Source organism: Triticum dicoccoides, chromosome 6A (genome assembly GCF_002162155.2).
Source record: "Triticum dicoccoides isolate Atlit2015 ecotype Zavitan chromosome 6A, WEW_v2.0, whole genome shotgun sequence".
In the NCBI taxonomy this organism is placed as follows: domain Eukaryota; kingdom Viridiplantae; phylum Streptophyta; class Magnoliopsida; order Poales; family Poaceae; genus Triticum; species Triticum dicoccoides.
In genome coordinates this window covers 294443983-294460922 of record NC_041390.1, presented here as the reverse complement: position 1 = coordinate 294460922, position 16940 = coordinate 294443983, and positions in this window count along the sequence as shown.

The following is a 16940-nucleotide window of genomic DNA, read 5'->3' as shown; positions in this document are numbered from 1 at the left end:
CGCCGCCTCGCCGCCGATCCTCCCCGTCTCGCCAAGCCGCCGCGCCCGCCGCCCTCGTCGCTCCGGCGACCCGCGCCAGCCGGAATCCGCTCCGGTGGCCGCCTCCCCGACAAATCCGGCGCCGGTGAACAGTGCCCGGCGAGATCCAGATCCAGATCCGGTTGATTTTTTTCCGAAACCCTAGCTCAAGTGCCCATGTTCATAGCCCCGTAACTTTGCATCCGTAGCTCCGATTCATGCATATAGCATATCAAAATGTTCATCTCAGAGAGTACATCATTTCATTCCATTGCATCATTTTCATTTGAGTTCATCTTGATGCCCGAAATGCTGTTAGAAGAGGGCTACTTGAGTTAATTGTCAGATCTGCTACTCCATTTAGGATTTTGTCATTTTTGCCATGATTATTGTGCGCATGCTATGCCCTGATGCTCTACATGTGTTTTGTTAAGGGTTTTGTCATCTTTCCAGAGGTGCAGCCCATGTATTTTTGTGATGTGTGGGGTGACTAGTGCAATCTTGCAAAGTGGTGCACTTGGTAATTCTGTTTTCAGGGACTTAGCATTTCCACTAAATCCTTGATCTGTTTATCTCATGATGCCATATGTTCATGTTGTTTCCTAGTGATCCGTGCCTCTTTTGAGGATGATCAGTAAGGATGGTTTGTTAATATTGTAGTGCTCTATCCATCCATGTCCTTGTTTGCAATTATGGAGCACCCCAGCTTGAGTCAATCGAGCTCTACTTTTACTACTTTGTGATCTGGGCAGATTGTCAACTTGTTTGCAATTTTGCCAATGATGTTGTGGTTGATCCGTGCATGTATGCTATTGTTCTTGCCATGTCTAGCTTGCATTTTGTGTGTTCTTAATGGATGTATGCTTAGATTTTCATGACTTGCCCTGTAGTGAGTGCATCGAGCTCGTAAACATGCCTACTTGAGTTATGTTTCAGCATGTGCCAGTTTTCACTAAGTCTGAAAACTGATTATATTTTTTGTCATGTTCACATGCTTGCAATTGTATTTTCTCATCCCTTCTGGCTCAAGGTCACTAAGGTACTTTTGTTAAGCTCTTTGAGTAGCTCCATGCCATGCTTTATTTTGCCATGTTCAGGTCCTGTAGCATGTAGTTTTGCTGCTCCGAGGAGTGCTACCTGATCTGAAATTCTAGACAGGTGTTAATTTCACTAAGTCCGAGATCTGTTTGTCATATGCAGTTTTGCCATGCTTGTTTGAACCTGTTAATGGATGAATTGGCCGTAGCTCAGTGCTAGACTTTTGTTAAGCATCTTGAATGCATCCCTGCCATGTATTTTGTTGTCATGTTTGGGTGTTGTAGCATGTTCATCTCATTGCATTTAGATGGCTACTTGCTGTAAATCGCAGACCGGTGCCATTCTTGAATCGCTTGCCATTTCCAAACCGTAACTCCGATTCCGGCGTTCTTTATATCGTTTTCAAGAGATTTCATCTCATCTTTCCAGTGGCACACTTGGATTTCCAAGTTGAGGCCAGGTTCATGCTTTTCCTGTCATATCTTGCATATGCATCCCGCATCGAATCCCGCATAGCATATCATCATTGCATCATATTGCTTGATCCTTGCACGTGGTTGATTGTATCCTTGTTGCTTGTTTGTCTTGTTTGGGTAGAGACGGGAGACGAGTTTGCTAATGAGGAGCCCGTTGAGTTTGCTTTCGAGGATCCAGTCAACTCTGACAACTGTGCAGGCAAGATGATCATACCCTCGAAATCACTACTATCTTTGCTATGCTAGTTTGCTCGCTCTTTTGCTATGCCAATGCTACGATGCCTACCACTTGCTTTCAAGCCTCCCAAATTGCCATGTCAAACCTCTAACCCACCATGTCCTAGCAAACCGTTGATTGGCTATGTTACTGCTTTGCTCAGCCCCTCTTATAGCGTTGCTAGTTGCAGGTGAAGATTGGAGGCTGTTCCTTGTTGGAACATTTATTTACTTGTTGGGATATCATTATATTGCTATGTTATCTTAATGCATCTATATACTTGGTAAAGGGTGGAAGGCTCGACCTCTCTCCTAGTGTTTTGTTCCACTCTTGCCGCCCTAGTTTCCGTCATATCGGTGTTATGTTCCCGGATTTTGCGTTCCTCACTCGGTTGGGTTATAATGGGAACCCCTTGATAGTTCGCCTTGATTAAAACTTTTCAAGCAATGCCCAACCTTGGTTTTACCATTTGCCACCTAGCCTTTTCTTTCCCTTGGGTTCTGCAGACTCAAGGGTCATCTTATTTTAACCCCCCCGGGCCAGTGCTCCTCTGAGTGTTGGTCCCTCCGAGCGATGTCCGGGGCTACCAGGGGCAACTCCGGGCTGGCCTACCCGACGTCTGGCTCATCTGAGTGTGCCCTGAGAAAGAGATATGTGCAGCTCCTATCGGGATTTGTCGGCACATTCGGGCGGTGTTGCTGGATTTGTTTTAACCTGTCGAAGTGTCTTGAAGAACCGAGATACCGAGTCTGATCGGAACGTCTTGGGAGGAGGTCTATTCCTTCGTTGACCGTGAGAGCTTGTCATGGGCTAAGTTGGGACTCCCCTGCAGGGATTGAACTTTCGAAAGCCATGCCCGCGGTTATGGGCAGATGGGAATTTGTTAATGTCCGATTGTAGATAACTTGAACCTTAACTTAATTAAAATGAATCAACTGAGTGTGTTACCATGATGGCCTCTTCTCGGCGGAGTCCGGGAAGTGGACACGGTGTTGGAGTAATGTTTGCGCAGGTTGTCCTCTAGTTTCTCGCTCGCGCTTCGCCTCCTCTTCTCGCTCTCTTTTGCAAATAAGTTAGCCACCATATTTGCTAGTCGCTTGCTACAGCTCCACATATTTACCTTGCCTTACCTATAAGCTTAAATAGCCTTGATCGCGAGGGTGCGAGATTGCTGAGTCCCTGTGGCTCACAAATTACTATTACACCAGATGCAGGGCCTGATGATTCCGCTCCAGGAGACGCACTTGAGCTCAAGTGGGAGTTCGACGAGGACTCTCAACGTTACTATGTTTCCTTTCCTGATGATCAGTAGTGGTGCCTAGTTGGGGGTGATTGGGACTGTGTCGCATGTTGGGTTATCTTTTATTTTGGCGCCGTAGTCGGGCCATGAGTGTTTGGATGATGTAATGTTATTTATGTACTTGATTGACGTGGCGAGTGTAAGCCAACTATGTTATCTCCCCTTTTATTATCATATTACATGGGATGTTGTGAAGATTGCCTAACTTGCGATATATGCCTTCAATGCGATTATGTCTCTAAGTCGTGCCTTGACACGTGGGAGCTATAGTCGCATCGAGGGTGTTACAACGGCACGACGGAGACACACACGCAGACGTGCAGCATGGACCCGTTCCAAGGATTCTTTTTATATTAAGACCATGCGTAAACCTTTTTTACTGTCTCTTGTTGATACACATCCCCCGGATTCTCAGTACAACTGAGAAGGATGCTGACGTATTGGCATGTGGCCACGTTAGAATATTGCACGTACCTGGACACCAGGGGCTTATTACAAAGGGCACTGTTTAGCCCGATTTACATCATAAAGACCAAATACCTTAGGGAGTGTTCGGCGTCGTGAGTTTGGCCTTATATGCATCATCTCCGAATCATGTCTTTGGTCAAATGTTGGGTTTGCCTGGCTCCTTTGTTTTGCTACCTTACGTTCCGCTCGCTAGGGAGGCACCAGGAGAACTACTGCGATTGTGCCCTGGTTCATCCGGACGAGCACCTCAGAAGAGAAAGCCGAAAACTGACTGTCATGATATAGCGTGAGACTGGTCAACCACTCGATGACCTAGCGGAATCTTCGGGATTCCTCCGCCTTAACAAGGGGCCGTTTCCCGGCCAGGCATGTACGCGCCACGAATTCGGATGAGTGCGGAGCCACCAGGGGCTATATAGTAGCCCCACTGTCAAACTCCTCTGGCTAAGTGAAAGTGTTAAAGCATTATAGTCCGATTGCCTAGTTCGTTGCGCTATCACCTCCTTAATGGACCAAGATGTTGGATCAAGTGTGAACATGCGTCTTCTGCGAGCACCCCCGCATTATATGCGTGGGGGCTGAAGCCGACGACTGCCATCTTTCAGGTTATATACATATATACATAAACGGCCGCACAGGAGGCATCATAGTACTTTCGGGCAAAAGTATAAACACAGCCTTGATAAACTCAATAAAACATTGTTTTTCAATGGGAATACATGTCATTAGAACATAATATTCTTCGAGCACTGCGCTTCTATCGAACGAGCGCTCTCAAGAACTTCTCGAAAGTAGTGCTTGGCAGGTACTCGGCTCTCGTCCGAATCTTGGGCTGCAATGGCGGTGGCCTCCATCTCCGCCCAATATGTATTCACACGGGCAAGGGCCATCCGCGCACCCTCTACGCACGCCGGCCTCTTCATCGCGTTGATGTGCGGCACCGCACCAAGGAACTGTTGCACCAAACTAAAATAACTGTTCGGCTTTGGCCTTTCCGGCCACAGATGATCCACAACAGACTTCATGGCGAGTCCGGACAATCTATTCAGCTCGGCCCATTCGGCCAACCGATCAATCAATGCAAGCGGACGCTCTGGAACATTAAATTGTGAACAGAACAGCTTTTCCACTTCGCGATCTTTTTGATCTCGGAAGTATTCGGCCGCATCGGCAGCACTCGCTGCTAAGTCCAGATATGCGTCCGCAGAACTCCACAACCGGTCCAAAGGGGCGTACCGAGGATCTCCACTTCATCCGCAGCATAAAGGGCTTCCCAGCCGCGATATCTCCGGCTTGACGCAGCTCCTCCTTCATCGCTCTCATTGCAGAGCGGGTGTCTTTGGTCGCCATCGTGGCATTCTCCAGGTCTGTGCTCTTCGCTCGATCTTCCTTTTCAAGAAGCTCGTAACGGTCATCGGCGTTCTTCTATTCCACAGCCATCCTGGCTATTTCCTCCTTGCTTTGGCAGTGAGCAGCCTGTTCGGCTTTCAGCCCCTCGGTTGCCTTTAGGGCAGCCGCATTGCTTTTCCTGGCTTGTTCTTTGGCTCGGGCATGTTTCGCCCGAAGGTTCTCCACGGCCGCAGCTTCATCTGCATTCACACACATGTTATAGATACTAGCATCATGCTCCTCTTCCCATGTGTCACCGGAGGAATCACATACCCTGTGCCTCGTCAAGCCGCTTGTTGACAAGTACGATGTCGGTGTTTGCCACGTCAAGCTGCTGCTTTAGGTCGGCAAACTCATCAGTCCGGCTGGCCACCGGACCCTCCGTCACCTGCATATTAAGGCGGCACGATTATCCCTGGGACTATGATCCTCTGTGCGCTGTTGTCTTCGACAACACCCAGAGTCTCAGGAGCTACTATCTACACAGGGCACATCTAAAAATGTGCGGTACTGTCAAAAATGTACATCATTTCGCGTACCTCAAAACCCGTCAGTAGACTCATAAAGGCTTCATGCAACCCGCTTTCGGCAGACGAAATCCTTTCAATCACCGTACCCATCAACGTGCGGTGCTCTTCTGAGATAGCCGCTTGCTCTAGCAGATCCCTCAGTACGTCCGACCGTACACCAGACGGTGCCGAACTCTTTCGATTGCCCTCTTCAAGAGCCGGATACTGAGGACTTCGGGTGGCCATAGGATTACCTTCTGGCCTTGCCGGATCAGGAGAAACCCTCCGCGACGACACCTCGGGGTCGCCCACCTCATTAGGCGGTATGGCAGGGGGAGGCGTTTCGCTCTCCATCATCTCTGGAAGAAGATCCCCTGAAGACGAGCTCTGCTGAGAAGGGCTAAGATCCGAACTCCAAGATAAACGCTTCGGTTATTTTCCTCAGAAGTAAGGCGAGATATTTTCATTATTAAGTACCCTTTTACTTACAACTCGGTGGAGGGCTGATCCCCTTGAGGGCATAGTGCGGCCGGGGTATCCCCCAGGGCAGGACCCTTCGGCGAATATTTCTTCCCCCGTTTGGAGACCGTGGTCTCCGGGTACTCAGAGGCGTTCCTCTTCCTTCCCTGGGGAGAGGAAGTTTCAGTTCCTCCTCCCCGGTTAACCTCCTTCGCGGAGGCGCTAGCCTCCTTGTCCCCCCTTTATCTTCTCCTGAGGGCGCTTGATAAGGCGCGATCTCCAGCATCCTGGTTAGCACAGGATTTGGTGATGTCTCAGGGAGGGGGGCAGACACCTGATCAACTTTGCCTTCGCTATCCAATCCTAGTCAAAGAGCGGTTTTTTTAGGGCAACGTTGCGATAAACAAACGGAGAGTGTGTTCGGATGCGGGGCTAGTTACTTGGGTATCCGGGCGATTGCAGCTCAGACCTGCATCCTCAGTGATGTCCGGACACATTATTTGTGGTCCGAAGAACAATTTGTACATCTCCTCGGGCGTCATGCCAAGGAAGTGTTGAATAGCTCGTGGTCCTTCCAGGTTGAATTCCCACATGCGAAGGGGCCGGCGTTTGCAAGGCTGGACTCGACGAACTAGCATAACTTGCACTACCATAACCAGACTAAAATCTCTCTCAAAGAGATCTCAGATACGATTTTCCAGTATTGGCACATCCTTGGCTGGACCCCAGCTCAGCCCCCTACTGATCCATGACGTCAGTTGTGGTGTGGGGCCTGAGCGAAAGGTGGGGGCAGCTACCCACTTGGCACTTCGAGGAGTTGTGATGTAGAACCACTCCCGCTGCCACAATCCGAACACCTCTGGGAAGCTACCCTCAGGCCATGGAGCGTCAGCAATTTTGCTTATTAAAGCGCCTCCGCACACTGCATGCTGCCCCTCAATCATCTTCGGCTTCACATTGAAGGTCTTGAGCCACAGGCCGAAGTAAGGGGTAATGTGGAGGAAGGCCTCACATACGACAATAAATGATGAAATGAGAAGAAGGGAATCCGGGGCCATATCATGAAAATCTAGCCCATAATAGAACATAAGACCCCTAACAAAGGGATCTAGAGCGAGGCCTAGTCCTCGGAGGAAGTGCGAGACGAACACGACGCTCTCGTTGGGTTCGGGAGCAGGGACGACCTGCCCTCAGGCGGGCAGCCGATGCAAAATTTCGGCGGTCAGATATCTGGCCTCTCTCAACCTCTTGATGTCCTCCTCCGCAACGGAGGAAGGCATCCACCGACCTTGAAGGTTGGATCCGGACATAGTTGAAGGTCTGAGGCACCTGACCTGAGTTTTGGGTGTTAGAACTCGAGGCGGGGGAAGGATTTGATTAAGCACGAGAGGGAAAAAAGAAAAAAACCTTGTCCCCTTTATAAATAGGGTGAATATCAAGCGTCCTCCTCGTGGCCGTTTGGGACTTGCCTAAGATCTAGGAGTCCTACCAATAGGCACGGTTGGGTTACCCACGTCCGTATTGATGAGAATCCAGTAATAAAGGGGACACGATCTCTGCTTCGACAAGACGTGCCAAGGAAACCGCCTCGCGAAACACGCTGAGATTGGTTATGAAAAATGATTCGAATAAAGACCTGGCTGTGGTGTGATGTCACACTACGGGGTACGTCAGCAGATTAGATTTATGGAAATATTAGTCTCTCTACGGTGGTATGTGGAACTTGTTTTGCAGAGCCGGACATGATCCTCGTGTTCAAAATCTTCTATGAAGTATTTGGAGGAGGAACCTGCCTTGCAATGCCGAAGACAATTTGCGCGCCGGACTCATCGTCATTGAAGCCTGGTTCAGGGGCTACTGAGGGAGTCCTGGATTAGGGGATATTCGGACAGCCGGATTATATCCTTTGGCCGGACTATTGGACTATGAAGATACAAGATTGAAGACTTCGTCCCGTGTCTGGATGGGACTCTCCTTGGCGTGGAAGGCAAGCTTGGCAATACGGATATATAGTTCTCCTTCCTAGTAACCGACTCTGTGTAACCCTAGTCCCCTCCGGTGTCTATATAAACTGGAGGGTTTAGTCCGTAGGACCAACAACAACAACACCAATCATACCATAGGCTAGCTTCTAGGGTTTAGCCTCTTCGATCTCGTGGTAGATCAACTCTTGTAATACTCATATCATCAAGATCAATCAAGTAGGAGTAGGGTTTTACCTCCATCGAGAGGGCCCGAACCTGGGTAAAAACATCGCGTCCCCCGTCTCCTGTTACCATCCGCCTAGACGCACAGTTCGGGACCCCCTACCCGAGATCCGCCGGTTTTGACACCGACACCCGCGGTGGTGGAACCAGACGCGGTGGCGCCCGACATGGCGGCGGCGGGATCGAGAGCGGTAGCGATGAAGACGGGGGCGGCGGCGGTGCGGGTATTAGGGCTTAGCGGAAGCGACCGTAGCCTAGCGTGACGTAAAATCAGTACTGGGCGAGACTGGCCCAGGCGTGCATGGGCACGGGTACCGAGGCCATGCAAGGATGCCATAGGGTCATCGTGCACGACTGGTGGTGCCGACGAGGACGGCGATGGCGATGAAGGAGGCGATGGCGCCACTAAAATTTCCAAATGAGCCCCACGTCCAGTGCCTGCACCATGGTTTATGACTAGCGAAACTGGGTGAGGGCGACGGATATGTCCCAGTGCTAGGCGCATGTATCAAGCTGCTATGCGCATTCCTCATTGGAGAGAGGCCATGGAGCAAGAGTATCAAGCTCTTATTCGCAATAAGACATGGACTCTTGTTCCTCCACCGTCACGGGCGAATGTCATTGATTCTAAGTGGATTTTCAATGTGAAGAAGCATTCTAATGGGTCCATTGAGTGCTACAAAGCTCGTCTTGTTTCTTGTGGGTTTCGACAGTGCTATTGTCTTGACTATGAAGACACCTTCAGTCCAGTGGTCAAGCCTAGTACCATCAAGCTACTTCTCTCTCTTGTCGTTACTCGAGGTTGGTTTCTTTGTCAGCTGGATGTACAAAATGCCTTTCTCCATGGTGTGTTGGAGGAAGAGGTTTATATGCGCCAGCCTCCGGGTTTTTCTGATCCAGATCGTCCTCATCATCTCTGTCGCCTGTCCAAGGCGCTGTATGGTCTGAAGAAAGCTCCTCGTGCTTGGCATGCTCATCTTGGCATGGCTCTCTGTGCTCATGGTTTTGCATCGTCGACTGCTGACTCCCCACTGTTTCTTCTATAGAGGCCGGAGGTTACTATGTACTTGTTGGTCTATGTGGATGATATTATTCTTGTCAGCTCCTCTCAGCCAGCTACTACAGCTCTTGTTCGCTTGCTTGGTACTGATTTTGCGGTCAAGGATCTTGGGAAGTGTAAGTGCATCTAGTGCCACCCCTAGTTGGTTTTGGAGTATTGACGACAAACCTAGTTGAGGGACTAATGTGTTTGTGAGAATTGCAGGATAACACAGGTAGAAGTCCCTCATTGATTCGGTTTTCCTACCAGAGATGACCCCTAAAAATGTATGAAGACATTGAAGTCAAAGGTGGTATATGAAGATATTCACATTGAAGACTATGACAAGAGAAGACACCACATGAAGCCTATGGAGCTCGAAGACTTAGATCTTTCGTAGTTCTCTTTCTTCTGTATTGAGTCATAGGAACCACCGTACTGTTAAGTGGGGTCCAAGAGAACCAGTCAGAATGACTGAAGTGATGCCTAACCAAAACCTATGTCTTCGAGTGAAGACTATGAGAGCGAATCTTGTCCAGAGTCGGACAAGTCAGCTTTGCTTGCAGCCCAAGTAAAGTTGCCGTGTGAGTTTGAAATCTGACCATTGGAACATGTGTCAGTTCCTTAGTGACCCAGGGTCATTTCAGACAAATCAGGTCGGGTTGCCAAGTGGCTATAAATAGCCCACCCCCTACAACCATAAACGGTTGGCTGCTCAGATTCAGAGTACGACTTTTGTCGTCTGAGAGCAACCCACCTCGAAGCCTTTGAGAGAGAATTCCTTGTGAGGATAAAGCCCTAACCACCCAGAGCCAAAGAGAATTAGGCTTCACTTAAGTCTTCTTGTCTGTGTGATCTGAATACTTATTACACTTGAGGACTGTGCATCCTCCAGCCGGTTAGGCGTCGCGTTCTGAGCATCCAAGAGACATTGTGGATTGCCGCTGAACGAAGTCTGTGAAGGTTTGGGAGTCTACCTTGAAGAATTACCAGAGTGATTGGCGAGGTCTGTGTGACCTTAGCTCAAGGGGAATATGGTGAGGACTGGGTCCTGAGCTGCGTGTTCAGGACTGGGTGTCCGGGACTGTGTGTCCTAAGGTTTAAATACCTAGCTGCCCTAACCAGACATACAGTTGTCACAACAACTGGAACTGGTCCAACAAATCATTGTCTTCAGCGAGTCACTGGTTTCATCTTCCCTTACCTTTACTTACTGTTACTCCTTGTGAAGTCATTGTATGTTCGCACTATCTTTTGTCTTCACTGAGTGACTGTGTGTTCTGTGTGGCTTCACAATATCTTCCTACCTGATCCTTACTACATTGCTGCTATTAGTCATTATGCTTTCACTCTATTGAATACTTGACTATGGCTTGCCTAGTGTAGTCTACCTTCCGCTGCAGGGTAATAGGTTTATTTCTATCATTTGTCTTCATAACTTCCATGTTTTGAAGACTTTCATAAAAATCGCCTATTACCCCCCCTCTAGTCGATATAATGCACTTTCAATTGGTATCAGAGCAAGGTGCTCTCTTGTTCTGTGTGATTCGGTTTAACCACCTGGAGTTTTAGCTATGTCGACTACAGGGATAATTAAAGTCTCCGCTGCATGCCCCGTCTTCGATGGAACTGAATATCCCTACTGGAAGAATAAGATGCGCATGCATCTTGAAGCCATTGATGTCGACCTATGGTATGTCGTCGAGAACGGCGTTCCCAAGGCTGGAGAAGGTGTCACTGCTGCTGATGTCAAGAAATTCGTTCAACTGGACTCTACTGCCAAGAATATCATCTGTGGTCATCTGACCAAAGGGTAGTATGGCCGTGTGAGTGCTTTGAAAACATCTAAGCTGGTCTGGGACTGGCTCTCCAAGGTTAATGAAGGCGTCTCAACCCAGAGAGATAAGAGAATCAGTGTCCTTCGCAACCTCTTCAACCGCTTCAAGCGAAATGACAATGAGAATGTCCAGCTCACATTTGACCGACTCACTGACATCACAAATGAGCTTCAAGCCCTCGGCGCTACTGAGATCACCAAACATGAAGTTGTCAAGACACTACTGAGATCACTTGATAGTTCATTTGACACCCTAGCCCTGATGATTCAAGAACATCCTGATTTCAAGACAATCGATCCGTCTGACATACTTGAGAGGCTCAACACACATGAGTTTCAGCTTTCTGAGAAAAGAGATATCTACGGTCCAAACTATGGGCGAACTCGTGCCTTGAAGGCAAAAGCTGTCCCCTCATCTGAAGAAGAATCTGACAGCAGTTCGGATGATCCTGAAGACATTGGAAGGGAACTTGCTATGCTTGTGAAGAAGTTCCAAAAATTCACCAAGAAGAAAGGTTTCAGAAAGTCTTCCCGATCAAGCTCAAGGAATGATGAAGCTTCTGCTCACGACTACAAGAAGAAAACATGTCACGAGTGCAAGAAACCTGGCCACTTCATCTCTGAGTGTCCACAGTGGGACAATGAGAACAAAAAGAAGAAGAAGAGCAAGGAATATGACTCTGACGACAAGAAGAAGAAGAAATACTCAAAGTCTTCTTCCAAGTTTTCCTCAAAGTCTTCATCACACAAGAAGAGCTCATCTGGCAAGGCACATGCGTTTGTTGGCAAGGAAATGGATTCAGAGGAGGAGTCCGCTTTTGAGGAGGCGGAGGTGGAGTCCGAGGAGGAGTCCGATTCAGGCGTCGCAAGTCTGGCTACAACATTCGTTGCCAAGTCCATCTTCAACACTGAAGACAATGACTCCATCACCGACACCAATGCAAATGACAAGGACTACTCCGCTTCTACCTACTGCTTCATGGCACGCGGTGCCAAGGTAAACACATGCACTACTCACTATCAAACATCCAGTGACGATGACTCTAATTGTGGTTCAAAACCCAGCTACAAAACACTTGCTAAAATTGCAACTGAACAATAGAAAGCTATGGAACATATTCAAAAACTGTTAGACAGAAGCGATGATCTGTTAGGTGCTGAAATGACTCGATCTAACTCCTTAATTGAAGACATAAAAAATCTTCACGTTAAGTATCAGGAACTTGAAAGTCGTCATGAAACTCTCTCAACAACTCATGAAAAGCTTTCCTATGATTATCTTCAAAGGAAGCAAGATCTTGAGAAATTGAGAGTGGCTCATGAAGATCTTCAAAAGGAAAACGAGTCACTTTGCGCCAAACAGATCAGTTCCGCTCAGGAAGGATTTGAACCACCATGTCTTAAATGCATTGAGCGTGATAATGCTACTTCTGTTTCTGAATGTTCTACTGCTACTACTGTTGCAATATCTTCAACTGTTGATGTGGTAACTAACCCCTCTGCTGAGGATACCACTGCTATTGCTGATGAGAATGCTAGGTTGAAGACATTGCTTGAAACAGGGATTTACAAAAGTCTTAAAGGGCATCAGACACTATGTGATGTCCTCAAAAAGCAGATTCTGAACCGAAACCCGAGGAAAGAGGGTGTTGGGTTCGTAAGGAAAATAAATGCTGATGGCTCTTACTAGAAACCTGAGCAGTACCCCAAAACCACATGGGTTGCTGCAAAGGAACCTTCAGCAGATCCATCCAATCTATCTGGCTTCACTTGTGCTAACCCAATTATCATTGATGAAGCCCTTGATGCAAACTATAAATTGTTTAAGAATCAGAATGGTGAAGTGTTTGCCAGGTACATTGGTACTAACTGCAGGAATGGACCACCTATGAAGAAGATCTGGGTTCCGAAAAGGTGTCTGGAGAATCTTCCTGTGAAGGTCATCATGACACCTCACGTGAAGAAGACAAACCTCAGACCAAAGGCTTCATACGGTCCAAAGGCTTCATACAGACAGAGGACTCACCTGAGTCGCACTAACGCAAATGTTTTGCAGGGAAACCATACTCAGGCATATGAATATGAGAGCGGTTCATCAAACCGCCATGTTCATAAGACCAAGAACTATTCTGCTTATTCTTATGAGTACTATTGTCCGCCTGCAAGACTGTTTGCTAGGGCTCCAAAGCCAAAGTTCTTAGATGCTGCACTTAGACTTATTGCTTCTAAGCCACCCTTGAAGATGTGGGTGGCTAAGAAAGCTTAACTCTCTTTTGTAGGGAAAGGTCTCCAGCAGAAAACCAAAATCGTCTGACGCTATTGCTGGGGACCTTAAACATCTTGTAGGGCGCAAGATCAAATGCCCGAATGGTCTTACTATGTACTTCGTTCCTGAATCGCTTGCTACTCTCCCTATTAGTCCTAATCTAGATCTAAGCTTTCATAACCCACTGGTTCATCAAATGTTTTTGCTTCACAATGCTCTTGGTGAAGCCTATCCCCCTAACTGCACTGTAGGGTACGACACCAGCGTCTTCAGAATGGATTATTGATAGTGGGTGTACAAATCACATGACTGGCAAAAGAAGTCTTCTTATGGACTCAACCTTACGTCCATCCGACAAGAGCCACATCACATTTGCTGACACTGGTAAAAGTAAGGTATTGGGTCTAGGTAGAGTTGCAATCTCAAGGGATCAACACATGGATAAAGTCATGCTTGTTGAATCCCTTGGCTTCAACTTAATGTCTGTCTCAATGCTTTGCGATTTAAACATGGTCGTAATATTTGGAAAATATCGTTGCCTTGTTCTAATGGAATCTGACAAGTCTCTAGTATTTGAAGGGTATCGAAAGGATGATTTGTACGTGGTAGATTTCTCAGCAGGACCACAGCTTGCCGTATGTCTTCTAGCAAAAGCTTCAGAATGCTGGCTCTGGCATCGGAGGCTTGGGCATGCTGGCATGAGGAACCTCCACACCCTGGCAAAGAAGAAGCATGTCATAGGCATCGAGGGCGTCAAGTTCAAGAAAGATCACTTATGCGGTGCCTGTGAGGCAGGAAAGATGACGAGGGCCAAACATCCCTCGAAGACAATCATGACCACTACTCGACCCTTCGAACTGCTTCACAGGGATCTTTTCGGTCCCACTCATTACTCAACTCTTACTACTACTGCTTGTCTCTATGGCTTTGTCATTGTTGATGATTATTCTAGATATACTTGGGTGCACATAATCCTTGACAAGACTGAAGTGCAGGATGTCTTCAGACGCTTCGCCAATCGAGCAATGAACAACTATGGCGCCAAGATAAAGCACATCAGAAGTGACAATGGCACTGAATTCAAGAACACTGGCCTTGATACATATCTTGATACCTTGGGCATCACACATGAATTCTCGGCTCCGTACACGCCACAGCAGAATGGCGTCGTCGAACGCAAGAACAAAACACTCATTGAGATGGCCAGAACGATGCTAGATGAATACAAGACTCCAAGAAAATTCTGGCCTGAAGCCATTGACACTGCATGCCATACAATCAATCGTGTTTATCTTCACAAGCTTCCGAACAAGACATCTTATGAACTCCTTACTGGCAAGAAGCCAAATGTCAGTTATTTCAGAGTATTTGGCGCCAGGTGCTGGATCAAGGACCCACATCACACCTCAAAGTTTGCACCAAAAGCACGTGAGGGTTTTATGCTTGGATATGGAAAGGATTCGCACTCCTACAGAGTCTTAAATCTCTTTCATTACAAAGTGATTGAAACAGTGGATGTGCGGTTCGATGAGACCAACGGTTCACAAAGAGAGCAACTGCCAAATGTGCTAGATGAAGTTCCATCCAGTGACTCAATCAAGCTAATGGGAACTAGAGAAATTATACCTTCTGAAGCTCATCCTGAAGAAGAACTTATCATCTCAGCACCTGATCAACATGAAGACAATGCTCAGCCTGAAGACATTCCTTCTAACAACGATAATGATCAGCAAGAGCAAAATCTTCGCCCTGTACATCCTCGCGTTGCCAATGAAGTGCAGATTGAAAGAATAATTGATAGCATCAATGCACCCGGTCCACTCACTCGTTCAAGGGCAACTCAGCTAGCAAATTTTTGTGGGCACTTCACATTCGTCTCAATAACAGAATCCAAGAAAGTTGAAGAAGCTTTCATGGAACCTGAATGGATTCAAGCTATGCAAGAAGAGCTTCAACAATTTGAGCTGAATAATGTATGGGAACTGGTTAAGCATCCTGATCCACGGAAGCACAATATAATAGGCACCAAATGGATATACCGCAATAAGCAAGATGAGCATGGTCAAGTCATCAGAAACAAAGCTCGTCTCGTTGCTCAAGGATATACTCAAGTGGAAGGCATTGACTTCGATGAAACATTTGCTCTTGTGGCTAGACTTGAAGCCATACGCATACTGTTGGCCTATGCCAATCACCATAACATACTTCTATATCAAATGGATGTGAAGAGTGCTTTTCTCAATGGCAAGATTGAAGAAGAAGTGTATGTTGCGCAACCGCCTGGCTTTGAAGATCCAAAACATCCTGACATGGTATACAAGCTCAACAAGGCACTGTATGGCCTCAAACAAGCCCCTCGGGCCTGGTATGACACACTCAAATACTTCCTGAAGAGCAAAGGCTTCATACCTGGTTCCCTATACCCCACTCTCTTCACGAAGACATATGATGGTGAACTGTTTGTGTGCCAAATATATGTGGATGACATTATCTTCGGCTGCACCAATCAGAAGTACAGTGAAGAGTTTGGATATATGATGCAAGAGCAATATCAGATGTCCATGATGGGAGAGCTGAAGTTCTTCCTCGGTCTTCAAATACGACAACAATGCAATGGCATCTTCATATCTCAAGAGAAGTATCTCAAAGATTGCCTGAAGAAGTTTGGTATGCAAGACTGCAAAGGCTTCATGACACCAATGCCAGCCAAACATCATCTGGGTCCCGACGACAATGGTAAAGAGTTCGATCAAAAGGTATACCGCTCCATGATTGGTTCTTTACTTTATCTATGTGCATCTAGGCCAGATATTATGCTTAGTGTTTGCATGTGTGCTCGATTTCAAGCGGCACCAAAGGAGTCGCATCACTTAGCTGTGAAGCGAATTCTTCGATATTTGGCTCACACCCAAACTCTAGGATTATGGTATCCAAAGGGCTCAAAGTTTGATCTGGTTGGATTCTCGGATGCTGATTATGCTGGTGACAAAGTTGATCGCAAGTCTACATGAGGCACATGTCACTTTCTGGGACGATCACTTGTATGTTGGTCTTCAAAGAAGCAGAACTATGTATCTCTCTCCACTGCTGAATCTGAATACATTGCTGCTGGATCTTGCTGCGCTCAGCTTCTGTGGATGAAGCAAACGCTCAAAGACTATGGCATTCATCTGAAGCAAGTGCCACTCTACTGCGACAACGAAAGCGCCATCAAGATTGCCAACAACCCAGTTCAGCACTCGAAGACAAAGCACATTGAAATTCATCATCACTTTCGCAGAGATCATGTTGTGAAGGAAGATATTGATATCATACACGTCAACACTGAAGAGCAATTGGCAGATATCTTCACCAAGCCCTTGGATGAGAAGAGATTTTGCAAGTTACGGTGTGAGCTAAATATCCTGGAATCCTCAAATGTCCTGTGATCAGGCACACATCCTAACCCTTATGCATATTGATGACTTAGATGTGCAACACATGAAGTAAAGTATATCCTCAATCAACGAAGACATACATTCTAAGTGTGAATACATTAATGTGGAATTTGACTTCGGAGCGCCACGATAATTGTGCGCCGTGTCTGGGTCTAATACTTCCTATATGGTGGGTAATGCCACCACCAAATGCTCTATTTTGAAGTGTTTCACTCATGGCGTTACATTTGCTATGTCTTCACATTTGGTTTGGCTTCAATCTCAACATATCTTCATGATT